The 27,638-nt window shown below is 39.2% G+C and overlaps 1 protein-coding gene across 1 annotated transcript in view; it reads right to left on the minus strand.

Annotated features, from left to right (window-relative positions):
- Nucleotides 1-26,585, minus strand: part of ATP8B4 (ATPase, class I, type 8B, member 4) — a 257,644-nt gene extending 231,059 nt beyond the window's left edge. Inside the window, exons 1-2 of the mRNA XM_011928601.1 lie at nt 26,498-26,585; nt 14,354-14,416 (exon numbers count right to left, since the gene is read on the minus strand). The gene's annotated coding sequence lies outside the window, so the exon portion shown is untranslated. The remainder of the gene's footprint in view (nt 1-14,353; nt 14,417-26,497) is intronic.
- Nucleotides 26,586-27,638: the final 1,053 nt, after the last annotated feature.

Consider the following 27,638-nt stretch of genomic DNA (forward strand, 5'->3'; position numbering starts at 1 on the left):
AATATTTACCAGAAATAATTAAATATAAAATGTATATATATTATATATATATGCCTCATATTCTTGAGAGGCGATAAATTCTGTTTTGACTAGGAGTTGATGAATACTTAATGTATGACATGATATGCTTATAATACTTAGTAAGTATAATAAACATATTTTTCTTTTTTCATGTGGATTTCACAGAATAAAATGTATTAGAATTCCTGTGCTTATACAGCATAAACCTACTTATAGCAGCACTACTTATGGCAAGTATATCTGTAACAGTTCATATGTGAAAGAAACTTGGTGGAAGTTTTCCAAGGTTGACCATTCTAAATGTTTATGTGACATTGTGAAGTCACAAAGCTGAAAATTTTTTCTAAGCTATCATAATTCTTAAATTAATGTTAATTAACTACACTAAAGGGAAAATTGAATTATCTAAGTCTCTCTTTAGAAAATTTTGTAACAAAATAATTGTTATATGAGAGGCAATCAAAAATAAGAGGCCAAAAATAAAGAAAGAAAACGTATTATAAAGGCACATTCAGCAAAATGAAGCTATTGTGTTATTTTTCTGAACTTTGGGATGTTTGGGGTATTTTTCATATTTTCAAAATTATAACTTATAGAGATTTTCTCACTCTAAATAAATATTTTTTATAATACCTGATTTTGTATTTTATATTACCTTAAGGCTTCAAAAAACCTAGATCCAGACTGGGTGCGGTGGCTCACACCTGTAATCCCAGCACTTTAGGAGGCCGAGGCAGGTGGATCACCTGAGATCAGGAGTTTGAGACCACACTGACCAACATGGTGAAATCCCATCTCTACTAAAAATACAATTAGCTAGGCGTGGTGGTGGGCATCTGTAGTCCCAGCTACTCGGGAGGCTGAGACAGAAGAATTGCTTGAACCCAGGAGGCAGAAGTTGCAATCAGCCAAGATTGCATCCCTTACACTCCAGCCTGGGTGACAGAGTGAGACTCCATCTAAAAAAATAAAAAATAAATAAATAAATAAATAAACCTGGATCCAGCCCTGACAACCACTGTCCCCTATCTTCATTCAACTCCAGTCTCAGTGGTCTCTTGTTCCTTGACCACACCAGGTCCATTCTCATCTCAGGGCCTTTGCACTTGCTGTTCCCTCTCCCTGGTATGCTTATCTCTCAAATATCTACATGGCTGCTGCCTCACTTCTTTCAGGTCTGCTATCAAATATGTCTTCTCAATTCAGCCTTCCATGCTTATCCTTTTTGAAACTGCAGCACACTCCCACCCAATGTAGAAGATTATTTATTCATTTATTTTGTTGATTGTCTTTCTGCCCTGTGCCGCTCCCCGCCCCCCCACCACCCCACTCCCAGAATGTGAACTCCATGCAGGTTGAGGGCTTTTTATTTCTTTAAACTCATATCAGATAAATTAAACTTTAATACAACAAGCACTGCTAGAGATAGAGTCATCCCATAGTAACAAAAGATTGATCTTCCAGGACTATACAACAACTCTAAATTTGTATGCATCCAATAACATAGCCTCAAAATATATAAAGAAAAACCTGACAAACCAAAAGGAGAAATACACAAATTCAAAAACATCTTGATAAACTAAAGTATGTCTGTGAGGGTGGATTTTGTGTGTCAACTTGACTTGGCCACAGGGTGCTCAGATAGTTGGTCAAGCACAGTTCCAGTGTGTCTGTGAGGGTCTTTCTGGATGAGATCAACATTTTAATCAGCAGGCAGCGAAAAGCAGATCACCACCCCTAATGTGTGTGGGATTCATCCAATCAGCTCAAGGCCTGACTAGAACAAGAAGCTGAGTAGAAGGAACTCCTCTTGCCTTCGAGCTGGGACATCAGTTTTTTCGCCTTCAGACTCAAACTAAAACATTGGCTCTTCCTGGGTCTCAAGCCTGCTGGCATTTGGACTGAAATCATGCCACTGGCTCTCCTGGGTCTCCAGCTTGCCAACTGCAAATCAGGACTTTTCAGCATCAATAATCATATGAGGCAAATCCATATAGTATTTATATATACAATATATATGAATACATATAAATACATACATATATCCATATAAGTATATATTTGGACATATACATACACTTATATATACACATATATTTGTATATATGTGTGTATGTGTATATATATATACACACACACATACATTCTGTTTTACTAGAGAATCCTGACTAATTCAAGGACTCTACATCAACTTAATAAATACAGAAACATAACATCTGACTCAAGACCCTTTCATGGTTTTTCTGCCTTCACTGTGAGCTCAGTGAGCCATAAGAACAAATTCCCAAAAGCTATTCATACAATCTTAGCAGAAACCAAATTCCGGATCAGCAGAATCTTGTACCACTCCATTCCAAGTTAAGTCAGACTGCATCTTGAGAACTGGGTTCAATCGAACCCAGTTGTAGGCAATGCAGAAGCCACCGGAGAAGCCAAGAGCATCAAAAAGTTTTGTGACCATGATGTGTTCATTCAAACATCTACTCAATAGATGTCCAGGTTCTAGAACAAAGTGACACACACCATACTACATGTTGCAGGGTCAAAAATGAGAAAGACAGCAGCCCTTGCCTGGTGAAGTTCATATTATAGGTAAGATACTGAGAGTCTAAAAACTATGAACCATGTCATCATATATTAGAGAAAACTTGCAGGTGTCTACCTAAAAAATCAGAGACTGAAAGAGAGAAAGAATATTAGCAAAAGAAAGAGAGCATGTGGAAAAATGAGAGAGATCTTCAAATATTTGATTATTTTTAAGGCAGATGGAAGAACAAATACTCTGTGTTATTCCAAAATTCAGAACAGAAACTAAACTTTACAAGGATCTGAAATTCTGTTAACATATGATTGAATTTACTGTCAAAACAGAGAATGAGGTTGAGCGCAGTAGCTCACGCCTGTAATCCTAACACTTTAGGAGGCCCAGGCTGAACGATTACTTAAGGCCAGGCCTTCAAGACAAACCTGAATAATATAGTGAGACCCTGTCTTTACCAAAAAATTAAAAAACTAGCCAAGCGTGGTGGTACACTTGTAGACCTAGCTACTTGGGAGGCTGAAGTGGGAGGATCATTTGAGCCCAGGAGTTTGAGGCTGTAGTGAGCTATGATCACCACTGCACTCCAGCCTGGGTGACAGAGTGAGACCCTGTTTCTAAAAAAAAAAAGAAAAAGAAAGAGAATTAGACAGCTCCCAAATTAGATGTCTGAGCTACTTGTCAGAGCAATATTCATGGAAAATACTCATCAGTGCTCTAGAAACAGATTATCAAAGTAGAAATAAAGCTGGATAAACTGACTTGGAAGATTCTTCTAATTCCCAGGTTTTCTCATTCTATGCAATCTAAAGCTATACTGATAAAACTATTAAATCAAAATCAGCAACAGTTGGAAATAACATACAATGTTTAGGAAAGATTTCACAATAAACACCATGGTTTTAAGTCATCTCCATAGAGATGAACAGAAGCCAAGATAGAGGAGGAGTTCTCTGAGGAACAAAATGAACAGAGAGAAAAATACAGAAGACTGAACCAGGGGAAATTCCACCACGAGGGTGCAATGAAGGAGACAGAGGCAGAGCAGCCTGAGAAGCAAGAAGAATCTGCATGAAGGTCATGAAACCCAAGAAAAAAAAGATTTTTCATGGAGAGAATAGCCACTCTCCCCCAGTTCCACAGAGAGGTGAGAGAAGGGTGGTGGGGAGGAACAGTCCCTGGGGCTTCTCTTTAGGAAGTCCTCTGTGACAGGTGGTTTGTTACAGCATCCTAACCTAGCCCATATCCTGAGTAATAAAACATACTGTTCTATGTGAATAAAGTTAGAGCAGTACACAAACTTGGGAAGTGTTTGAAAGGCAGAAGACATCTCTTATCTGTACTTCTATTTGTATATCTGCACTATAACTATGGGGCAAGATTTAAAAATATATAGTGTATCCTGTCTGAGAAAAAACTTCTATTCCAAAGTGACTTAAATACAGGATAAATTCCAGACCATACCTAGGACTAAGGACTGCAATACTGCCTCCCCATCACTCCCAATTGTAAAAGCTGATGAACTTACAAATGGAAGGCTTATGCCCTGCAATATTTATAATAAGCAGCAAGGATTCAGTCTCTACAACAATTTCAATCATGTTTTTGCACAGAATTTTTGTATACTGAAATGGAAGAGATTAGGTGTTTCTCTCTCATCTCTAGTGGAACCAAAGAAAATTTCCCATGCTCTTTCTCTCTGGACACCAAAAAGTTATTAAAACATAGAAGAGAACTCATTAGGAAATAGAACCCCAAAGTTATGAGAGGGCTTTTGTGAAGCCAGCACTGTCTTATGTATGTCACTCGCTGACCAGCACCATGTGGTACTTCATTTCAACAGCCTCATTCAATCAAACTAAGAATATAGATGACTTTTAAAAACATGATGCAATTCAAAATAAATTATTATGGTAGAGGAAATGCAAGTTCAAACAAAAACCAATTCCTTCACAAATGTAACTGAAAATCTACCTGAGAAAACAGCTTTTGGATTTATTGTTCCATAAGAGACAAACCCAATGAGAAATAACACTCTTTAAACATATATATTAATAAAAATCTGCACTGATAAGGTACCTATAAGGGTAGGTTCCATGTCTTACTCATCTTTTTTATCACCCTCTATCAAAGGAAAAGCACATTACCTGATAAATAATATATGCTCAAAGCAATGTTTATAGTATTATGTAATCTAATTATACAAAAAAAAAAATACACACTTTATTCCCCAACTGCAGACAAAAAAATAATACATTCCAAAATGCTGTTAGCATTGAACCTTCATGACCCCTAGGTCCTATTACAGCCTGTTGGTTTGTTAAACAGACGTGATAATGCAACATTTATTGTAAGTTGTTGTAAATGCCTGAGAAGCAGGTATATAAACTTCAACCAAAGCAACTGACCACTGTCATTTGCACTGCACTGGCAGGCCTCTAGAGAGTCACCATAAGTAAACAACCCTTCCTTTTGAAAGAGTCCCAGAGGGTACAGAAGAGGCTTCCAGGGTGTCCTCTTGGAAATCAGAGTCCCATACAAGTGACCTCAGTAAACAGGAAACCCACCCCTATATATAATGCTCATGTCAGCCATAAAACTGGACAAAACTGTTTTAGTAAAACTTAGAAATTAGGAGTTTTCAGGAGAAAAACATGGAAATCAATGAACTGTATCATATATCTATGAATTCAGTACTGTCTAACATTTACATAGTGCTTTTATAATTTATGAGTTACTTCACATATAATATTTCATTTTATGTTCATATTCACAGTAACCTTCAGAGGTAAACATCAGTCCCAATTTTACAAATGTGAAAATTGAGGCTCAGAGGATTGGAATACCAATGCCTGGTAAGTAGAACCAGGTTCACTCCCATCACTTCTGACTCATGTTGTTTCTGTCATGCAACAACTGCGTTCACAAAGGACAATTACAGAAAATTAACAGAGCCTTGTAAACCCATAATACCCACTCTGGCCAAACCCAGTAAATTCTTATGCTATTGATCTGTTATGTCACAGTCACCTAAAATCAAGTAGTATGTACAAGTTGGCAGGAAAAAATTAAAGATTTTGGTTGTGTCATGAAAATACATGAGTACCATACAGTTCTGTATTGTCAGGTGATTTTTTTTTTTTTTTTAGATAGGGTCTCGCTCTGTCACACAGGCTGGAGTACAATGGCACAATCATAGCTCACTGCAACCTCCACCTCCTGGGCTCAAGCTATCCTCCTACCTCAGTCTCCCGAGTAGTACAGAACCATGCCACCATGCCCAGCTAATTTTTAACTTTTTGTAGAGACAGGGTCTTGCTATGTGGCCCAGGCTGGTCTCCAACTCCTGGCCTCAAGGGATCCTCCCATCTCAGCCTCCCAAAGCACTAGGATAACAGGCACGAGCCACCAAGTCCAGTCTACCACATGGTTTTTAAACTTGTAGTGGCAATAATAACTTGAAAGCACTACTGCCACTAAAAGCATATTTAACTACTTTCTATATGTAGGTTCACAAAAATAAGCATAAGAAGCTGTCTCTCTTCTCCCCAAGATATACAGAGTTGCTCTCTGGAAGGCCACTTCTCCCCAATATGTGTATCTGATTCAGGGCTGACTTACCCAGGAGGCATAGTAGGCAGAGTGCTTAGGGCCCATGATATTTTCAAGAGCCCACAAAACTGTCTCAATTTTCCTTTATTTTAAAACCAGAGGAAAAATGAATATAATAGTAATGGATGCATAATAATGAATCTAGCCTGGATTATATTTGTCTTTATACTGACATATTCATCAAACATAATTTTTAATATGTTTTTATGGAGGAAGGGACCCACAAAGGCAAAAGTGCCTGGGCCCACAGAAGACACACACGGCCCTGGTCTGATTCATCCTACCCTACACCCCATAAACATACTAAGGCAGTAATGCGTCTGGCTCCACAACCCCCACATTTTGGAATAAAGAACAGCTTAGCTGGTTTAAAGAAGGTCTCTAATTATGCACTTCTTTTGCTTCCCATATTTCTAAACTAATGAGATCTGAATTAGGTATTTTACCCGTAAACAACATCCTTCCTGACTGCTTTGTGGAAAAGCACGTGTACAATTTTTTTTCTTTTCTAATTTTTTTTTTTTTTTTAGAAACTAGGTCCCAGTCTGTCACTTAGGCAGGAGTGCAGTGGCACGATCAGAGCTCACTGAAGCCTCAGTCTCCTGGGCCCATGTGATCCTCCCACCTCAGTCCCCCAAGGAGCCGGAACTACAGGCACATGCCACTGTGCCTGGCTAATTTTTAAATTTTTGGTAGAGACAGGGGTCTCACTGTGTTGCCACTCTGGTCTAAAACTCCTGACCTCAAGTGATCATCCCACCTCAGCCTCCCAAAGTGCTGAGATTACAGGTGTGAGCCACTGCACCATGTCACATGTACATTTTAAAACAATTTGTCTTTAGGCATCTCATACAAGCCATAAGAAAAGAGTGAATTTCAAAAAACAAACAGAAAATAGACTGTAATAATAATATTTTAAACACTTGAGTCAAGGGGCTGGAAATTTTTACATCTTAAAGGATGCAAGACATCTGAATATGGAGATAATAAAGAATAAAGCATATCTGGGAGAAAGTTGTTATTTTCCCACAAAACCCGTGGCTGGCTTGTCATATTTTCAAACACATCATCAATGTCCTATGCGTCCCAATGATGTTGTGAAAGAGCATACAAATGTAAATGCACCTTTATTAAAGGCTGCAGACATGAACTTTCTCACTGAGATAAAATATCATCTCTGCATGATTTTTCCCTCTGACAACTCCAGGCTGATTAGAAGATCTCAGTCTGTGCCCCTCTGGCAAAGATACCACTTGTAGGCAAATATACCACTTACAGTGATGCTTAATAAACTATTTTTAAGTTATCCTTGCTACCATAAACTTAAAAATTGTGTGAGAATACATATATTTTATTGAAATGTAAAAAGCCATTTGAAGTCAAGGTTGGTGCTACCTCACAAATTATAAGGACTCAAAAATGTCTGTGGAGTGACTAAATAAATGAATGCATGTTTTAGGTTAAAATAAAAAGCTCTCCAGACTATTGCCAGATCTACAGAAACCAATGTCATCTAAAGATGTGTCAGTCCCACTCATGATGATACAAATGATGGAAATCATTTCATCACATGTCAGTCTTGCAGGTCATGGGCCATTGTAATAAGTCCAAGAAGAAGTGACTGGCCTCAGCTTTCTCTGCCAGTCACCGTCAGGAAGTGAATGCAGACATAGTTACACAGCCAAAACTTAGACTGATTACGTAGCAATTACTATTTGTCTGTAAAATGAAGTTCTGTGTCAGAAGGATTAACAAGTTCCATTCCTCATCAAAAAACTGTCAATTAACTAATTAATGAATTGTTCATTAAAAAGCAAATATTATGTACATAGTATTTGTGCCAAAAATGTTTAACCCACATTACTTTAGAGGAAATTAAACCATGCTAGAATATTCAATAAAATGGTTAGACTAGACTTTCCCAAAATTCAAAATAATGAAAAATTATATTGCGAGGAGGGGGGAGGGGGGAGGGATAGCATTAGGAGATATACCTAATGTAAATGATGAGTTAATGGGTGCAGCACACCAACATGGCACATGTATACATATGTAACAAACCTGCACGTTGTGCACATGTACCCTAGAACTTAAAGTATAATTTAAAAAATAATAAAAAGAAAATAAAGGAATTAGCCAAATTCAGTTTATGAACATTGATTGGATACTGTACCAAAAATTAAAACCAATTCCAAGAGATGAGATGTATTGGGGACCACTGAGGAAAGGAAAAAATGGGATATATGCTATTTATCAATGTTACATTTCTCGGATATGGTGATGATAATGTGCGTATGCAGGAGAAAGTACATGTTCTTAGGGGATGTGTGCTGAAGTATTTGGGGTAAGTGTCATGATGTCTACAACATTTGACAAAAACAACAGCAACCTGTGTATCGTAAAGACTCAGATAAACTTAAGGAAATAGGGTGGAAAAAGATTTTCTATGCACATAGACAACAAAAGCAAGCAGGAGTAGCTATTCTCATAACAGACAAAACAAACCTTAAAGCAATAACAGTTAAAAAAGACAAAGAGGGAAATTATATGATAAAAGGACTAGTCCAACAGGAAATTATCACAATGTTAAATATATATGCACCTAACACTGGAGCTCCCAAATTTATAAAACAATTACTACTAGACCTAAGAAACAAGATAGACAGAAACACAATAATAGTGGAAGACTTCAATATTCCACTAACAGCACTAGATGGGTCATCAAGACAGAAAGTCAACAAGGAAACGATGAACTTAAACTATACCCTAAAACACATGGACTTAACAGATATTTACAGAACATTCTACCCAACAAATGCAGAATATATATTCTATTCATCAGCACATGGAACATTCTCCAAGACAGACCATGTGAAAGTCCAAAAAACAAGTTTCAACAATTTCGAGTACATTGAAATTATAGCAAGTACTCTCTTAAACCACAGTGGAATAAAATTGGAAATCAACTCCAAAAGGAACCCTTAAAACCATGCAAATAAGTGGAAATTAAATAACCTGCTCCTGAATGATCATTGGATCAACAATGAAATCAAGATGGAAATTTTAAAATTCTTCAAACTGAACAATAACAGTGATACAACCTAACAAACCCTCTGGGATACAGCAAAGGCGGTGCTAAGAGGAAACTTCATAGCATTAAATGCCCACATCAAGAAGTCTGAAACAGCACAAATAGACAATCTAAGGTCACATCTCAAGAAACTACAGAAACAAGAACAAACCAAACTCAAGCACAGCAGAAGAAAGGAAATAACCAAGATCAGAGCACACTACATGAATTTGAAACAAAAAAAAACACACAAAAAAAAGACAAATGAAACAAAAAGCTGATTCTTTGAAAAGATAAATAAAATTGATAGACCATTAGTGAGATTAACCAAGAAAAGAAGAGAGAAGATCCAAGTAAGCTCAATTAGAAATGAAACAGGAGATATTACAACCAATACCACAGAAACACAAAAGATCATTCAAGGCCACTGTGAACACCTTTACGCCCATAAACTAGAAAACCTAGAGGATATGGATAAATTCCTGGAAATATACAACCCTCTTAGATTAAACCAGGAACAAATAGAAACTCTGAACAGACCAATAACAAGCAGTGAGATTGAAATGGTAATTTAAAAGTTGCCAACAACAAAAAAGTCCAGGATCACATGGATTCACAAATGAATTCTATCAGACATTCAAAGAATTGGTACCAATCCTTTTGACACTATTCCACTAGATGGACAAAGAGAGAATCCTCCCTAAATCATTCTATGAAGGCAGTATCACCCTAATACCAAAATCAGGGATGGACATAACAAAAAAAAACTACAGAACTATATCCTTTATGAACATAGATGCAAAACTCCTCAACAAAATACCAGCTAACCAAATCCAACAACATATCAAAAAGATTGTCCGCCATGATCAAGTGAGTTTCATACCAGGGATCCAGGGATGGTTTAACATACACAAGTCAATAAATGTGATATACCACATAAACAGAATTAAAAACAAAAATCACATGATAATCTCAATAGATGCAGAAAAAGTATTTGACAAAATCCAGCATCTTTTATGATTAAAACCCCCAGCAAAATCAGCATAGAAGAGGCACACCTTAAGTTAATGAAAGCCATCTATGGGCAAACCCACAGCCAACATTATGCTGAATAGGTAAAGGTTGAAAGCATTCCCCTAGAGAACTGGAACAAGACAAGGATGCCCATTTTCACCACTTCTATTCAACACAGTATTAGAAGTCCTAGCCAGAGCAATCAGACAAGAGAAAGAAACAAAGGGCATCCAAATCAGTAAAGAGGAAGTCAAACTGTTGCTGTTTGCTGATGACATGATCATACACCTAGAAAACCCGAAAGACTCTTCCAAAAAGTTCCTACAAATGGTAAATGAATTCAGCAGTTTCAGGATACAAAATTAATATACACAAATCAGTAGCTCTGCTATACACCAACAGCAACCAAGCTGAGAATCAAATGAAGAACTCAAACCCTTTAATCGTAGCCATAAAAAAGATACTTAGGAATATACTTAACCAAGGAGGTGAAAGACCTCTACAAGGGAGACTATAAAACACTGCTGAAAGAAATCATAGATGACACAAACAAATGGAAACACATGGTCATGGATGGGTAGAATCAATATTGTGAAAATGACTATACTGCCACAAGCAATCTACAAATTCAATGAAATTCCCATAAAAATACCACCATCATTTTTCACAGAACTAGAAAAAACAATCCTAAAATTCATGTGGAACCAAAAAGAGCCCACATAGCCAAAGCAAGACTAAGCAAAAAGAACAAATATAGAGGCATTACATTACCCAACTTCAAACTATACTATAAGGCCCTAGTCACCAAAACAGCGTAATACTGGTATAAAAACAGGCATGTAGACCAATGCAACAGAGTAGAGAACCCAGAAATAAAGCTAAATATTTACAGTCAATGGATCTTTGACAAATCAAACAAAATCATCAAGGAGGGAAAGGATACCCAATTTAACAAATGGTGCTGGGATAATTGGCAAGCCACATGCGGAAGAACGAAACTGGATTCCCATCTCTCACCTTATACAAAAATCAACTCAAGATGGATCAATCATGGGGAGGGGGAGGGGGGAGGGATTGCATTGGGGAGTTATACCTGATATAAATGATGAATTGATGGGTGCTGACGAGTTGATGGGTGCAGCACACCAACATTGCACAAGTATACATATGTAACAAACCTGCACGTTATGCACATGTACCCTAGAACTTAAAGTATAATAAAAAAAAAAAAAAGATGGATCAAAGACTTAAATCTAAGACCTGAAACTATAAAAATTCTAGAAGATAACATCAGAAAAACCCTTCTAGACATTGGCTTAGGCAAAGATTTCATGACCAAGAACCCAAAAGCAAATGCAACAAAAACGAACATAAATAGATGTTACCTAATTAAACTAAAAAGCTTCTGCACAGCAAAAGAAATAATCAGCAAACAGACAACCCACATGTAGGAGAAAAATCTTCACAATCTATACATCCAACAAAAGACTAATATCCAGAATCTACAAGGAACTCAAACAAATCAGCAAGAAAAAAAACAAGCGGATCCCATCAAAAAGCTAAGGACATGAATAGACAATTCTCAAAAGAGGATATACAAATGGTCAACAAAACATAGGAAAAAATGCTCAACATCACTAATGATCAGGGAAAAGCAAATCAAAACCACAATGCAGTACCACCTCACTCCTGCAAGAATGGCATAATCAAAAAAGAATAAATGTTGATGCAGATGTGGTAAAAAGGAAATACTTTTACACTGTTGGTAGGAATGTAATCTAGTGCAACCATTATGGAAAATAATGTGAAGATTCCTTAAAGAACTAAAAGTAGATCTACCGTCTGACCCAGCAATCCCACTCCTGGGTATCTACCCAGAGGAAGAGAAGTCATTATACAAAAAAGATACTTGCACACGCATGTTTATAGCAGCACAATTCACAATCGCAAAAAATATGGAAGCAGCCCAAATGCCCATCAATCAACAAGCAGATAAAGAAAATGTGGCATATATACACACGCACACACACACACACACATACATACACCATGGAATACTACTCAGTCGTAAGAAGGAACGAAATAATGGCATTTGCAGCAACCTGGATGGAATTGGAGACCATTATTCTAAGTGAAGTAACTCAGGAATGGAAAACCAAACATCGTACGTTCTCACCCATAAGTGGGAGCTAAGCTATGAGGATGCAAAGGCATAAGAATGATACAATGGATTTTGGGGACTTGGGGGAAAGGGTGGGAGGGGGAGTGAGGGAAAAAAGACTACAAATTGGGACCAGTGTATGCTGCTCAGGTGATGGGTGCACAAATCTCAGAAATCACCACTAAAGAACTTATTCATGTAACCAAACACTACCTGTTCCCCAAAATCCTATTGAAATTTGAAAAACAAAAAGACCCCATGTGTGTGTTTGTACACATGAGGGAATGTGTTTGTATAGAAAAAGAGACAGACAGTAAGGAAGCAAATGTGGCAAAATAGTAATAATTGTAGAATTAAGTTATGGGTGTTCATCGTATCATTCTTTCAATTATGTAACATTCAACATTTTCAAAATTAAAAGTTAGGGGAAATGTAAATAAGAATAATGTTATTGAGAAATGTTTAAAGACATAAAAGATGTCTTTGATTATAATTCTAAGTTTAAAGAGGAAGTTTCAAAATAATGTACAGGATAATTCCATTTGGGGATATATATTTGGATCAATATACACAAATACATTAATAGAGGTCACTATAATTGGAGCCCTGTAAAGATGTGCAACACAGCAACCTCAAGTATTTATCTCTAGGCAGCATGATTATGGTGACTTCTGCTTTCTTATTTTTATTTCCAAAAATTACCTACTTTTACATATATGCATTAATATATACATACACATATACATATGAATTACTGTTTAAGAGAATGAGACCTGGATCTTGGGTCATGTTAGAACATATCAAAACTTTGCAACACTGGGTCCTGTTGAAAATCTGTTTGTGTTAAAGCCAGTTAATCTTATCTTTACACTATTAAGATTAAATATAATTAAATCATTTTACTCGAAAAAAATGGGTGACAATAATTCTAGACTCCTGATTACCATTGGGAATATGAATATATTTCCCCAGAGGGCATAACTAACGGCCTATGGGTGGGAACTACATTGAGACAGAGTTCAGCTCATTATAAGACTGAATGTTGCAATGAATAAGTATCTAATAAGGGAATGAAATGCATCATGCTCTAATTACCTGTGGAAGTAGGTTAACCACCTATCAGGGACGATATTGGAGGGAGGGTCAGGGCACTATGTAAACTCTAATCCAGCCTTTAGTCTCTAAAGAGTCTATGGTCAAAAATAAAGAAAACAGCCGTAATAGGTTGGACTCATGTCCACTGAAGGAAAAATTACATAGTAGCCTGTCACTGACTAACTAGAGACAAAAGAGAAAATCAACACTCTCTGGTGTGGATGCTATATTAAAGAAATTGGATTCAGTAAACTGAAGTGTTAATGATACTATTAATTACTCCACCAAATTACTCAACCAAAAAACCAAAGTGTGTTTTCTGCAATCACGACCAAAATTATTTCTAATTATATGAACTCTGTTTTAAATGTTGGTGTGTTCACACAATGGAACACTGCTTTGAAATTTAAAATGAAGAACTATTGATACATGCAACTGTATGAGTGTATGTCAAAAACCTTATGCTGAGCAAAAGCAGCAATACAAAAGAACACATGCTGTATGATTTCATTTATATTCATTCCAAAAGTAGGTAAAACTGATCTGACAGAAATCAAAAGACGGTCACAATGGGTGTAGAAAGAATGAATGAAAAGGGGCACAAGGGAACTTTCTGGGGTGATAGAAATCAATGTTCTGTATCTTGCTTTATACTTGTATAAAGCTTGTATATACTTGTAACTGCCCTTGGTAGTTACATGGGTGTATATAATTGTCAAAGTTCATTGAGCTGAACACCTAGACCTGTGGGCTTTTTGGATATAAATTAAACTCCCATGAAAAAATTAAAATTATATTTTTAAAACATCACTTTGCATCATTGGAAGAACTCAAAACTTACCAAGCGATTTCTTTTTACTGCAGAACTACCTGATCTTTCACCAGGTCTCAATAGGTGGCCTACCTAAGAAAATAGAAGTATGAAATATTAGTATCTGAAAAATGCACAATAACTATAAATTTACCTCCTTTAATTTTCTTCCTAGACAAATCTAGATAACTAGGAAGTCACTGACATAGGAAGGAACAACAGATTGAATTTATCAGGCTTTAGTCCAGCCAGATAAGAATAATTCTGTACAAAAATAATCTATTTGTATTTTAAAGGCCACGTGAGACAACTCAAGGTAAGCACAAATATGCCACTCAATTTGGCGTTAAAATTGAGTGAAACAGATCTCAAATCCTGTGAATCAGAATATCTCAGGGGTGAGGTTCCAGAATCTGCCTTTTATTTAAGTGCCATAGGTGACTCTATCACAAGCCATAGCTGAGAACCACAACTGAACTTCAAGAACTGTGTGTGAGAGGAAATTATTGCCCAGGCTCTAGAGAAACAAAATGCAATCCAAAACTTTCCCTCAATTTATTCTCATGTATGTAGTCTTCTCTGGGCAGTTATTTTTTTAAAACCAGAATAATATCATTATTAGATTTCATTTTTCCCTACATGTGGTCTAATTTCCTTCATACTGTAAACTCTTAGAGATTTAGAATGAGAAATGAAGGAGCAAACAAGTGATTTCAAACATTCAAAACCCAAAAATACCATGGAAATAAACGCACTTTTGCAAACATATGACAGTGCAGGCAGAGGTACTGACCGCATGCTCTTTCAGTTAGAAAAAAAAAAAAATGACTGGTTTGTTTCCTGCTCAGGAAAGTGGTGTGGCAGGATGCAGCCAACGTACATAAAGAAGAAGTTGGTCAGTCATATGGTGACCAGAGAAGGGGAAGAACAACACTTATGGCTTAGTAGTTACAAGAAAAGAGGTTGCAGGGGAAGTTCATCAACACGCACTCTCCACTACAAAGCGCCAAGAAGTCTAAAATGCCTGAGACCATTTCTTCGTTTTCTGGCCCCTGGGGTATGCCTGACAAACAGGGTCACTGATACTTTGCATAACCCAGTGTTTTCTAGGGGCCAGGTAACTAAAACTTACGAATCCAAGCAAGGAGATAGGGGTGTCGCTGCCAGGTGTTGCTAAAAGCAAGGCTAGGTCATCATATATGACCCCATCAGTAACTCCCCTGTGGCTCCCTCCGCACCTTCAACCAGCTGCCAGCAAGGCTACCCAAGACCATCCCCCCTAGCCCCACCTCTCTATTCCCCCACCCCAGCCCCAAGCAGTGGGTTATCTCCAGGACATGCCTGCTGACCAGTGCCTGCTCTCCCTCTATGTTCCTCCCTTGTTCCAGGCTTGGCCACCTGTAGACCAGTGTCCACATCAAAACCAGACTCATCATTATAAAAGGGGAAGGGCATCATGTTACACTCCTGCTAAAAACCCTGCCAACACCTCTTGTTGGCCTCAGGAAAAAAGCTGTAACATGACTCCTAGGACCTTCTGCAACGTAGTCCCTGCTTATCTTTCCAGCCTGATTCCTTATCACTCTCCTTCCCTGTTCCCATGCTCCTCTGCACCTCCTCATGTCTGCACTCCAGAAATATACAACTCAGCTTCTTTCCATTTGGGAGCCTTCACACATGCTCTTCCCTCTGCCTGTAGCCATCTGTCTCCACTCCCTTTATCAGACTAGCTCCTTTTCATCTGTCAAATGGCAACTCATATATCATTTCCTTTAGGAGGCCTTCTCTGACCTCCCCAAATCAGATAGGAGGAGCATTTCCTGTGTGTTCCCGTAGAACCTGGCACTGCTCATGTGAGAGCCCTGATCATCTAGAATACATTTTTCTATTATATTGGCTATTTTCCTATTATTCCACAAACTCCTTTAGGACAGGGCTCCATAGCTGTATCTCCAGCATCTAATGCCTGTCTGGCACATAGTAATGCTCAGTAAACACTTGTTGAATGAAAGACTAATTTCCACAAGAAATGGAGGAAGGGCTCCAAATGCTAAAAGACATTTTCCTTTTAGCAACTATCCCTCCCTGGATCCCAGACCCCAGTCCCCAGGCCCAAAATGTCTCAGATCTGCCTTCTCAAGCTGGAGTGGCTGCAGCTTTTTTGGCTGCTCCCTCCCTTTTTCTGGTCCCTATCTTCTTACACACCCTTATCTTCAGCCTGGGAAGAACTTCAAAGCATAAGCAAAACTGGGTTAGCAATAGGAAGAGTGTTGCAGGCAAATTGAAGAGCAGAAGAAAGAAGAGAAAATGAGCAAATCTGGGGAGAGGAGGCACTATAGTTATAAAGGAAGATACACAAAAGGATATTTGGCGGTAAAGACTTCCTGTGAAAAATACCACAGACACAAGTGAGTTTTCATCGGTGAAGGACTTTGTTGTTTCTTTGTTTCACAAAATACTCAAACAAAAAACAAAATTGTTTTTGTTTCGCAGAATAGTCATAGCAACAAATACAAAATGGTATTGGGCAGGTGAATGAATTCTGTGACGACGACATCTGTATCTGGTGGCCCCACTTGGCCAGAGGGTAAAGGCTCATCAACAAGTTCTAAGCCAACTTCTCAGGGCTTGAAAATTCTCCAGTGGGACTAAGTCAACATGTTCTGTGTTCATGCGCTGAGTCCCCAGAGCAGAGGAAAAGAAGAACAATTCTTTAAGCAAGATGAAAAAAAAAGAGGACTCTGTACCCAAACAGTGGCAATGAGAATGCAGACAGAAGACATTTACCTCTCAGAAAGCTAATCAAAGTACCAGGCACTTGGCAGCTTATCCTTTCTTTGTCCTTATCGGTTTGCTAGATTGGTTTGCGGGATTGGTACTAACAGATAACAAAGACGAACTTAAATACGATTGTGTAATATAAGGTAACTAAGGAGAAAATATCCATGTAACCTCTTCTCTATCTTATTTTAGATCTTCCAGCTAGCACTTCTCATTTTAAAAGTTTCTAGATATTCAAACATAAAGCAATGTCATATTCTTCCATATTCTTCCTGAAATTGCTTTTAAAACATACAGCTATGTTGCTACTGTTAATTTCTCCAATACCATCTTCCAAAGTGTCTTTGAAACCTTTTATTTTGAACATACAGAATAAATCTATTTTTCAATTTTAGCCATTTTTCCTTGTATAGAAAATATTCTGTCACAGGAATTATATAATCACTATTGCATGAAATAAACAATATTTCTATAAGATTTCCAGAAGTTGTTTCTTATTAATGATCCTAGTCAAGTGTTGTCACTCTCTAAAACCTAAAGTAACATCGAAAAAAATAAGAATTGACATTCAAGTCCATGTTTCCTCAAATCCAGTCTTTTTCTAGTAGCAGTGACAATCAGGTATACTTTACGGAGGACTCATAGTAATGTAGCAGATTCTAGTTTAACTCTAGAAGCAACATTTAGTCCTGTCATTCTTGCAAATTTATCAACTCACCGAAATACCACCACCGATACTCGCTCCACCTTTAAAGGTTGTGGGAGTAAAGAAAAAGTCATCTTTCGTTGAACTTTTGGAACAGTAAAGATCTAAGGAAATAGAGTAAACAAAATCAGTTGAAAGAAAAAGGTTTGCTAAAGTCAAGTCTAGCTCCTCTAGAAGCAGGAACTTAGGATTTTGAAATTTAACCCTTTACAAGTACTGAAGCAAACAATATTTACAAGAATAAGTTCTCCCTCTTAAAAACTTCCTCAAAGTAGAGGAAATGGAAAAAGGAAAGCTGCTGGATGGGTCTTATCTTTCCCTTAGCTTCATCTTATGCCAGGGATTAAAATGGTAGTTTCTTCATGTGAAAATCCTAGAGGGTTGTTTTTAATAAGGGAAGTGTGAGAAAGCAGAGAGAGGAATGTAGCCAATAATAGCTAAGGACTTTACATATATTAATTTATTTTAAAAAGCAATGCATATTTGTTTTAAAGATTGAAATTCACATTTCCATAATTATTTTTTTTTTTACATTTCAGGTTTAAGTATTGAATCTTGGTCACGGAAAATAATTTTCTAATGCAAGAAATAGCAAAGTCAAAAGAAGATGCCAGTTTGTGCAGGGAAATTAAAGAATTGGTTTTAGACACCTTGAGATTGAAGATAACAAGACCTCCATGCTGAAACTGCTACTTAAGCATCCTGTGAGGAAGAGAGCAGCCTTCCACAGGGAAGTCTCTTCTTACAGTGAAAATGGGCACATCTGGGTGCAGGTGACACAACACTTTAAGCAAAGGATTAAAATGGAGAGTCTCTTTAATGATCTGAGGCCGTACAGCAATCAAGTTATTACAGCTAATTCCCCTTGCTCTGATTCCATGCTCACCAGGCAACCTGCTGATAATAATCTGCTTTCCCACAGAAGCCTGCCCACAGGGAAAGAATGCACTTGTCATGCTGAAGTGAACATTCTGGTCCTCCTGACAGAGTATGTATTTTAAATTAATAAATTGTCATTCTTATTTTATATCATCAGTTTCCTGAGCTACTATTAATCTGCCCCCAGAAAGATCTGCTTTGGGTGTGCTATTGAATTACAGTCCACAGTCTATGGGACAAATGGCCCACTCTGGCCATAGTAAACTCACCAAAAGCCATCCAAGAGAACAACCCTTAGAGCTGTTCGGGGGGATGGGGAAGCAGGACATGGTGGTCAGAAGCCTGTCCTTTGGGCCCACACACCCTGTTCTTGGATTCCAGCTTTTTCCACTAACTCATTACAGAATCTGGGGCAAATAAGCTCTGTAAACCTCAGAGCCAACCTGGGTGGGTCATGGGGACAGGGCACATAATGAGAGTGTGCATTTGATATTAGTTATCTTAAAGGCAGACCACTGATGTCTCTTTGTCAACGTTTCTGCGTAAACATTAGGAACAAATGAGGACCGCGAGTGTAACTCCTTTAAGACATTCTGCAGTAAAAGAAAGGAGATAATGGCCAGGCAGGGTGGCTTATGCCTGTAATCCCAACACTTTGGGAGGCTGAAGTGGGAGGACTGTTTGAATCCAGGAGTTTTAGACCAGCCTGAGCAAATTGTGAGACCTTGTCTCTACACAAATAAATAAATAAACGGACATAAGGGTGAACAGATGATGGGACTTAAACAGAAGCTGTTTGCAGTGAGGAGCTAGGGGGCATGTGGTAAACTGAGGGGTTAGGGCCAGCGGAAAAAGAAAGATTGAAGATATGAAGTAGAGTGACAGAAAAGCAAAGGAATTAGAGGAGATTGGAAAAGAACGGGAAAAGGAAGGAGCCGGGGCAGTTGAGAAAGAGACAGGAGCAGTGGAGGCCAGGAGCAAGCACCGGCAGAGCCTTGGCAGCCCCCTCGCTGGCCCGGAGACCTGCCCAGGCAAGCCCCTCCCTGTCTGTCTCCTATCTGAGAGCCTAGGGAGGAACTGAAGTGTTCCCACCAGGGTGGGGATCTTCTGCTTCCTTTAGGTGTGGGTGTTCTCCAGTTCTCTGAAGACTCAGGACAAAGCAGGCCAAGGAGGAAGGGACCCAATATGGAACGTGCCCAAGCCCAGACTCAATACCCAATGTACCCAACCCTAGATCTCTTTCTATGTTCCCTTCTCTGTTCTGTTCTGCTTGCCTCCTCTCCTCTTTGGAGACAGAGTTCTACACAGGAGAGACTTTTAGAATAGCAAGGTTCAAGTCCCAGCTCAGTGGCTTTCTATCTAGCATTACTTTGAGCAAGTCACGTACCCTGCCTGAGACTCAACTCCACATCTGTAAAGTGGAGATGGGAATGCCTTCCTCCAAGCTGTGTGAGGTTAAGTACACAGATATGAACAGTTCACTCCGTAAAAGTGTGTTCCCTCCACCTCATTTCCACCTCCCCAGTCTACTTTTTCTCCTCTTACTCCATCTCCTTCTCTCCCAGTTTCCTTTCCATTTCCCTAACGTTTCTTCACAATTCTCAGTAAGGCCCCTGCTTCCCATCCCAACCCAACATCTCTCTGAACACTAACCCAACCAAGCATGGAGAGGAAGAGGCTCCCTGTGAGGGCTGCACCAGTGTAGGCTTGAGCAGGAGCCGAGCCTGAGGATGGTAAGAAAGGACGACAGGAGGAAGGAACAAGCCCGTCTCTCCTCCGGCTGCCCAGCCCTTCCCCTTTCCTCCCTCTGGCCCTAGGTTCCCAGAGCCTGAAGAGCAAAGTCTCAAAGAGTCCTCCCACCTTGGGACCCATGTGGGGTGACCTTGCTGTCACATCCACAGGCATCCCTGCCTGCCAATCCAAAATATTGCCTGCAGCCCCAGTGCTGGCCCCCTGAGGATCAGGTAGGATTAGGGAACTGAAACTCAGCTATGAGACCCCAGAGACTGGCGATCCAGATGAAGCAGAGAAATCTCAGCCTAAGAGCTAAGACCAGTGAGAGAAAAGGAACAAGCCTAGGCTTCTATCCTGAATGTGTGCAGCTTTGAGTGTGAGTGTGACGGTGGGCACTAGAGATAATTCTATTCGGTATTGGTGACAGCTGCCAACAGCCACAGTGCTTGTAGATTGTACGAACTGTACAAAAGTAGAAGTAAAAAAAAAAATATTAAGCAAATCTGTGTATATGTGTATGTGTGGGTGTGTGTAAAAGTCAAATTTATAAGGCCGGGCACGGTGGCTCACACCTGTAATCCCAGCACTTTGGGAGGCTGAGGCGGGCGGATCACCTGAGATCAGGAGTTCGAGACCAGCCTGACCAACATGGAGACACCCCATGTCTGCTAAAAATACAAAAATTAGCTGGGCGTGATGGCGCATGCCTGTAGTCCCAGCTACTTGGGAGGCTGAGGCAGGAGAATCGCTTGAGCCCAGAAGGCGGAGGTTGCAGTGAGCTGAGATCGCACCACTGTACTCCAGCCTGGGCAACAGAGCAAAACTCCATCTCAAAAAAAAAAAAAAAGCCAAATTTATAAATGGCTTGCAACTACAGGTATATGCAATTACCATGCCTCAACAATAAATTATTGTTATATTTCCTGTATAACAATAGTTAACAAATAGCAGGTTAATTGTTGTGAGTTGTCATGTCCATACAGGAGTCTCTTTATATTCTAGTCATGCAGCCATTACCCAGTCACAACATTTCAAAGCTGCCCTTCTTCCTCTCACGTATCCCCTGTTCATTCTCCTTCTTGGTCTCCTGGTTTCCTGGTTTCCTCTTTTTTTATTATTATTATTATTTCCATAGGTTATTGGGAAACAGTGTTTGGTTACATGAGTAAGTTCTTTAGTGGTGATCTGTGAGATTTTGGTGCACCCATCACCCGAGTAGTATAAACTGCACCCAATTTGTAGTCCTTTATTCCTCATCCCCTTCCTACCCTTTCCCCCTGAGTCCATAAAGTCCACTGTGTCATTCTTATGCCTTTGCATCCTCATAGCTTAGCTCCCACTTAAGAGTGAGAACATACAATGTTTGGTTTTCCATTCCTGAGTTACTACAATCAAAACTTCAGGAAACAATGGAAGCACTTATAGAAATGCATTCTATTTTCCTTTTCTCCTTTCCTTCTCTTCCTTTCCTAGCCTGCTCTTGCTGGTCTCTTTCTCATTTTCCCCTCCTTGTCCTCATCCTGTCCCTCTTCTCTCAACCCTGCTTTGGCCATCTTCCTTCCTCTTCTCACTTCCCTATTGCTCCACCAGTGCTGGGGTTAGGCCGCCCAACTTTGCTCCTGTCTAGATTAACCCTAGAATCTCAAGCAAGTTCCCCTCCCTTCTAAGCTCCAGTTTTCTCCTCTGTGGACAATCAGAGAAACTCATAGGATCACTAGGAAAACTAAACCAATCCATCCCCATAAAGAAATTAGCTCAACGCCTCCTGCCACAAAGTTAGTACTCAATAAGGGAAAGCAATGATTATTTTTATTTTTCTTAAAATGTATTTTTTTAACTCTCCACGTGGAGAAAACCTCCTACCAAATTTGAGAACCATCTCCTCCCTCTACTGACATTCAATTATCAAAGACTTATCAGGTGCCTAGTCTATATCTAACCTAGGCTGGGCACGAGGGAGGCAAAAATTCATTTCTAGTCTTTCAAAAGCCCACAGTCTGGGGAAGATGAGAGCAGACAGACACATAAAAGACCATTCGAATGGTGAGTGTAGGCCAGGCGCAGTGGCTCACACCTGTAATCCCAACACTTTGGGAGGCCAAGGTAGGCAGATGCCCCCTATCTCCTCACTTGAGTCCAGGAGTTTGAGAGCAGTCTGGGAAACATGGCAAAATCCCGTCTTTACAAAAAACACAAAAAATTAGTTGGGCATGGTGGCTCACACCTCCAGTCCCATTGCCTGGGAGGCTAAAGTGGGAGGACCACTTGAGCCCAGAAGCTTAAGGTTGCAGTGAGCTGTGATTGCACCACTTCACTCCAGCCTGGGTAACACACAAGTCCCTGTCTCAAAATAAATAAATAAACAAATATTTTTTAAAAGGCTGATGAGTGCAGGGCTATGGTAGAAGGAGGGATGGAGAACTATGGAGGCAGAGGGAATGCAGTCACCCAGCCTGCTTTGCAGAGTCAGCGAAGACCTCACAGATGGCAATTCTGAGTTGAGTCCTTTTGAAAGGAAAGGAAGAGCTTGCTAAACAAAACAAGGTAAAGACAAGTTAAAGGAATAGCATGAGGAAAGGCCAAGTGTTATGAAAGGGAAGGAAGGTTTAGGGAGCAGTGACAGTCATGGCAAGCAGATTATACAGGCACAGGAAGAATGTGCAGTGATATGGGGCTGGCAAGGAAGGTAAGAGCTGGATTCTGAAAGACAGGATCATCTTCATCAGTGTCCTCACCATCACTGCCATTCACTGGGGACTTGGCCTTGTGCTGAGCACTTGACGTGTGTTATCTTATTCAGTCCTCACCAAAACTCTATGAGCAGGAATTATCATTATCCCCATTTTATAGATGAGGTGACACAGAGCATCGCTATGGTCAAGATCCTGTGGTTGCTCCTGCAGGTTGCAGGGAGACAGAAGAGGTATCTAAGTAGAATGGCACAATTAAAATTCAGCCCTCTTTTCCATTATCCTTGTTCCTTTTTGTCTTTCTGTGCCAGTCCAGGCTGTCAGAGATTTTAGGAAGGTTAATCTCACAGTATGGGCTGGCAGAAAAGGAGATGGGGGAGCAATGACAACTGGCAAATGGGGCTGAATTCTAGAAATGTTTCCATAGTTAAATATGCAGTTTATAAATGATAAATGATCTGTATGGGCCAGACATGGTGGCTCATGCCTGTAATCCCAGCATTTTGGAAGGACGAGGCAGATGGATTGCTTGAGCCCAGGAGTTAGAGACCAGCCTGGGCAACATAGTGAGATCCCGTCTTTTCAAAATAAAATAAACACTCTGTGTGTTTGGATGCAGAACAAGGAGGAATCTGGGGTGACTTCCAGGTTTCTGCCTTGGGACTCTGAGGGAATAGAGGTGCCACTATGATGATAAATACAGCAGTGAAGAGAAAAGGAGGAGAAGGTGGAGGGGCAGAAGAAGGAATTGGGATGAAAAAATAATGAATTTAGTTTGAAAATGTAGGCTTAAAATACCTCTTGATCATTGAAAACATCTTCACAGCACTAAAGACAAAAAAACAGATTTGTAGACTTGAAATCATCAACATATAAGGAAGGAGTGAAGTCAAGGGGAATGAATGACCTCATCCAGAAAGAACAAGGAGAGGTGAGGAAAAGACAGGATGAGGAACAAGGACAGAGCTCTAGAGGGCGCTCAACTGCAAAAGAAAGGTCAGAGAAGGATCCATTGAAATGAAATGCTGTGGCCCTCCCTCTGTGACCTCTTCCCCCAGGCATCTAGCACACTGCCTGGCACTGGGTAGGTACTCAAATTTCAGTTGAGTAAATAAAAGGAGAAATAAAAGCAAGGTAGCTTTAAAGTAAGGAAGGAACATGTTTCCAAAAACATAACAATCAATATGTAATATTTAACAAGAATTTTTATTATATTTGAAATATATAATGTTGCTAGGGGGTTACCATTTTTTAATATCTTTTCATGAGAAATCCTAAAAATAAATACTTGTTTCTAATTCTTACTCATGCTATACAAGAATCTAGATTACATACATTAAGTTTTGTTTTGTTTTTTTATTTTATATTTTTTTTTAGAGACAGAGTCTTGCTCTGTCACCCAGGCTGAAGTGCAGTGGCCTGATCTCAGCTCACTGCAACTTCCACCACATAGTTCAGGCAATTCTCCTGCCTCAGCCTCCTGAGTAGTTGGGATTACAGGCATGCGCCACCATGCCTGGCAAATTTTTGTATTTTTAGTAGAGACGGGGTTTCACCATGTTGGCCACGGTAGTCTCGAACTCCTGACCTCAAGTAATCCACTCGCCTCAGCCTCCCAAAGTGCTGGGATTACAGGCGTGAGTCACTGCATCTGGCCAAACATACATTAAGTTTAATTTCAATGAGAGCTACAATTTCCAATTTACTTTTAGATGGTTAGTTAACTTTTTTCCCCCTAAATGAAAATATTCAATATGCCACATATGAACAAAATAAAATTCTCCCACCCACAAAAAAATCCTCCAGGGACACAAAAAAATCATTTGTTCCCTCATTTTTAAAGACTTCTGCAGAGACAATATACAGGCACAATATAGGTTAAAATAAATCACTCTGTGGTTTCTCAAAAAAAGTGAAAATAGATCCACCATATGATTCAGCAATCCCACTACTGGGAACATATCCAAAAGAAATAAAATAAGTACATTGAAGAGATATCTGCACTCCCTTGTTTATTACAGTAGTATTCACAATAGCCAAGATATGGAAGCAATCATGTTTATTCTTGAGGAATAAAATTTTTAAATGTGGTATTTATATACAATGGAATATTACTCAGCCATGAAAAAGAATAAAACTCTATCATTTGCAGCAACGGGGATGGAACTGGAAGATATTATGTTAAGCAAAATAAACCACGCACAGAAAGACAAATATCACATATCCTCTGTCATATGTGGGAGCTAAAAAAGTTGATCTCATGAAGGTAGAGAGGGAGAATGGTGGTTACCAGAGGCTAGGAAGGGGAAGAGGAAGAAGGGAATCAAGACAGGCTGGTTAATGGGTACAAACATATAGTTAGATAGAAGGAACAGATTCTAGTATTTGATACCACAGTAGGATGACAATAGATAATGCTAATTTATTGTATCTCAAAATAGCTAGCAGATTTGGAATGTTCCCAACACAAAGAAATGATAAGTGTTTAAGGTGATATATATGCTAATTGCCCTGATTTGATCATTACACATCATATGCATGTACCAAAATATCACATGTACCCCATAAATATGTGCAGTTATTACATATCACATAAAAAATAAAAAATAAATTTAAAAAAATCAAAACTGAAATCACTCTGAGATTACATTTTGCAGTAAAGGCCAGCATGGAGCAAGAGCTGAGTAAAAGGGGGGGGGAAAATGCTTCATGGGCACAGGTGTTGGTAATCCCACAAGAATACCTCTATTTCCTCATTTCCTTTCTAACAAGCCTTCAGCTTCCAATTAATGTTTTTCACCAGTTTTCTTTTCTTCAAAACAGCTAATTGTTAACCAGAGACCCGAGACACTCTCTTGCCTATAAAACAAAACAACTAGAAGGATACCTTTTTCTGTTCAGACAAATTTTAGCACTGAAAACATAACCCTCAAACCTCAGAGGGCTAGCTCAGTGCAAACTGTTCATGTCTAAAGCATAAATTGACCATAAACAATATATTGAATAGGTGCACTGGATACAAACCCCATGAAAAAAATAAAACCAACTACTACCAAAAGAAGTGAACAAGACCTACAAACCAAGAAGAAATGCACATTTATGCTACTGTCATTGGTCATTTAATAGGCATGCTGACAGAATAAAAAATAGAAATTTCAAACAACAAAAAAGAAAATGTCCTATCTCCCATTTCCAACTAACTCCCCCAAATTTATTTTTTCGCAAAAGGAGAATAATAAAGAATATTTGTAAAACCTTAGTCACCAAGATGAAAACAGCAAAAAAAAATAGGGATCTGGAGAAAAGAAACAGATCATTCCAACCCGCCCACAGCTAAATTTCCACTTCATCTCACTAACCATTGAATGCTACCCATCTACTCACCTCAACCCAGACCTAATCCTCTCCCCCAAAAGGAAGATTTCCCAGCAGTGCAGGAAGATCAAACATGACCACGTCAAGGGGAAAAGCAAGGCTACTCTGAAAGCTGGAGGGATGATACAGAACACAGACTGGGTCTCTAGGGGGTATTCTTGAAAACCTGAGATCAAGTCCCGGAAAAACACTCTTGACCACTTACCACCACCGGAAGCTGCTAGATGGCAATCAGAATCAGCATCTCATCAGAAGAAGAGGAAGACGTTACAAGAAAGCAGCTTCACTACCAGTGAGGAATTGAGGGAGAAAAGCACTCCTTGAAAAAATGCTGAAAGCCCTGAAGAGCCTCTCCTTCCCTAGTTGCCTGCTCCTGCTGACAGTACAGAACTGGTTAATCTTGGAGAAACAAAAGGAAAATCCCAAGAGGCTGGCTTCTGAGGATGGCTTCCTCTATGGGAATCAAGAATTCGGAAGGATGAAAATGAACCGTGGAAGGGGACACCAGCTACCAGATCTACTTACCAAACTTTTACCAGTCCTTGACTGAGCAAGATAAGCAAATCTCTTTGCAGTTCCCACCTGCTTTTGCAGAGATGAAAGAATCAGCAGTGGGTTTTTGTCATTTTTTTTTTATCATCACAAGGGAAGTTCAGCTCTCTTATGGATGAAAGCTAAGCATACTCAAGAGACATTTAGTAGGCAAAGCAATGACACTTCTTTCCCAACATCCTTAATTTCAGCACAGAGGATGCAAACATTAACCCTGATGATACCAAAGAACAAATGCCCATAGGAAACGGTTTTACATTTTTTAGTTTGGAATTGCTTTTAAGGGGGTTCTGGTCGTTAAAGTGGGATTAGATGAAAATAAAATATTTTGGTGCATATCTATTTTTAAAAGGAAGAATATGGCTTCTTTTAAATATGCCTAAAGCCGTCTAGGAATTTTCCAGAAGTTTCATCAGATTTGCCAGTTAAGTACTGAAATCAAATAGATTTTAATCATGTCTTTATCACCAGAGCAAGCTAATCCCCTGCACACTGTCAACTCCACTCTCCTGGAACATCCTCACACTGGGCCCTCAGGTTTTCACAGAAACAAGAGCCCTTTCCTACCAAGGTTCCACAGTAACAAGAAACTACTATC

This window comes from Colobus angolensis, unplaced genomic scaffold (genome assembly GCF_000951035.1).
Source record: "Colobus angolensis palliatus isolate OR3802 unplaced genomic scaffold, Cang.pa_1.0 Scaffold78, whole genome shotgun sequence".
Lineage (NCBI taxonomy): Eukaryota > Metazoa > Chordata > Mammalia > Primates > Cercopithecidae > Colobus > Colobus angolensis.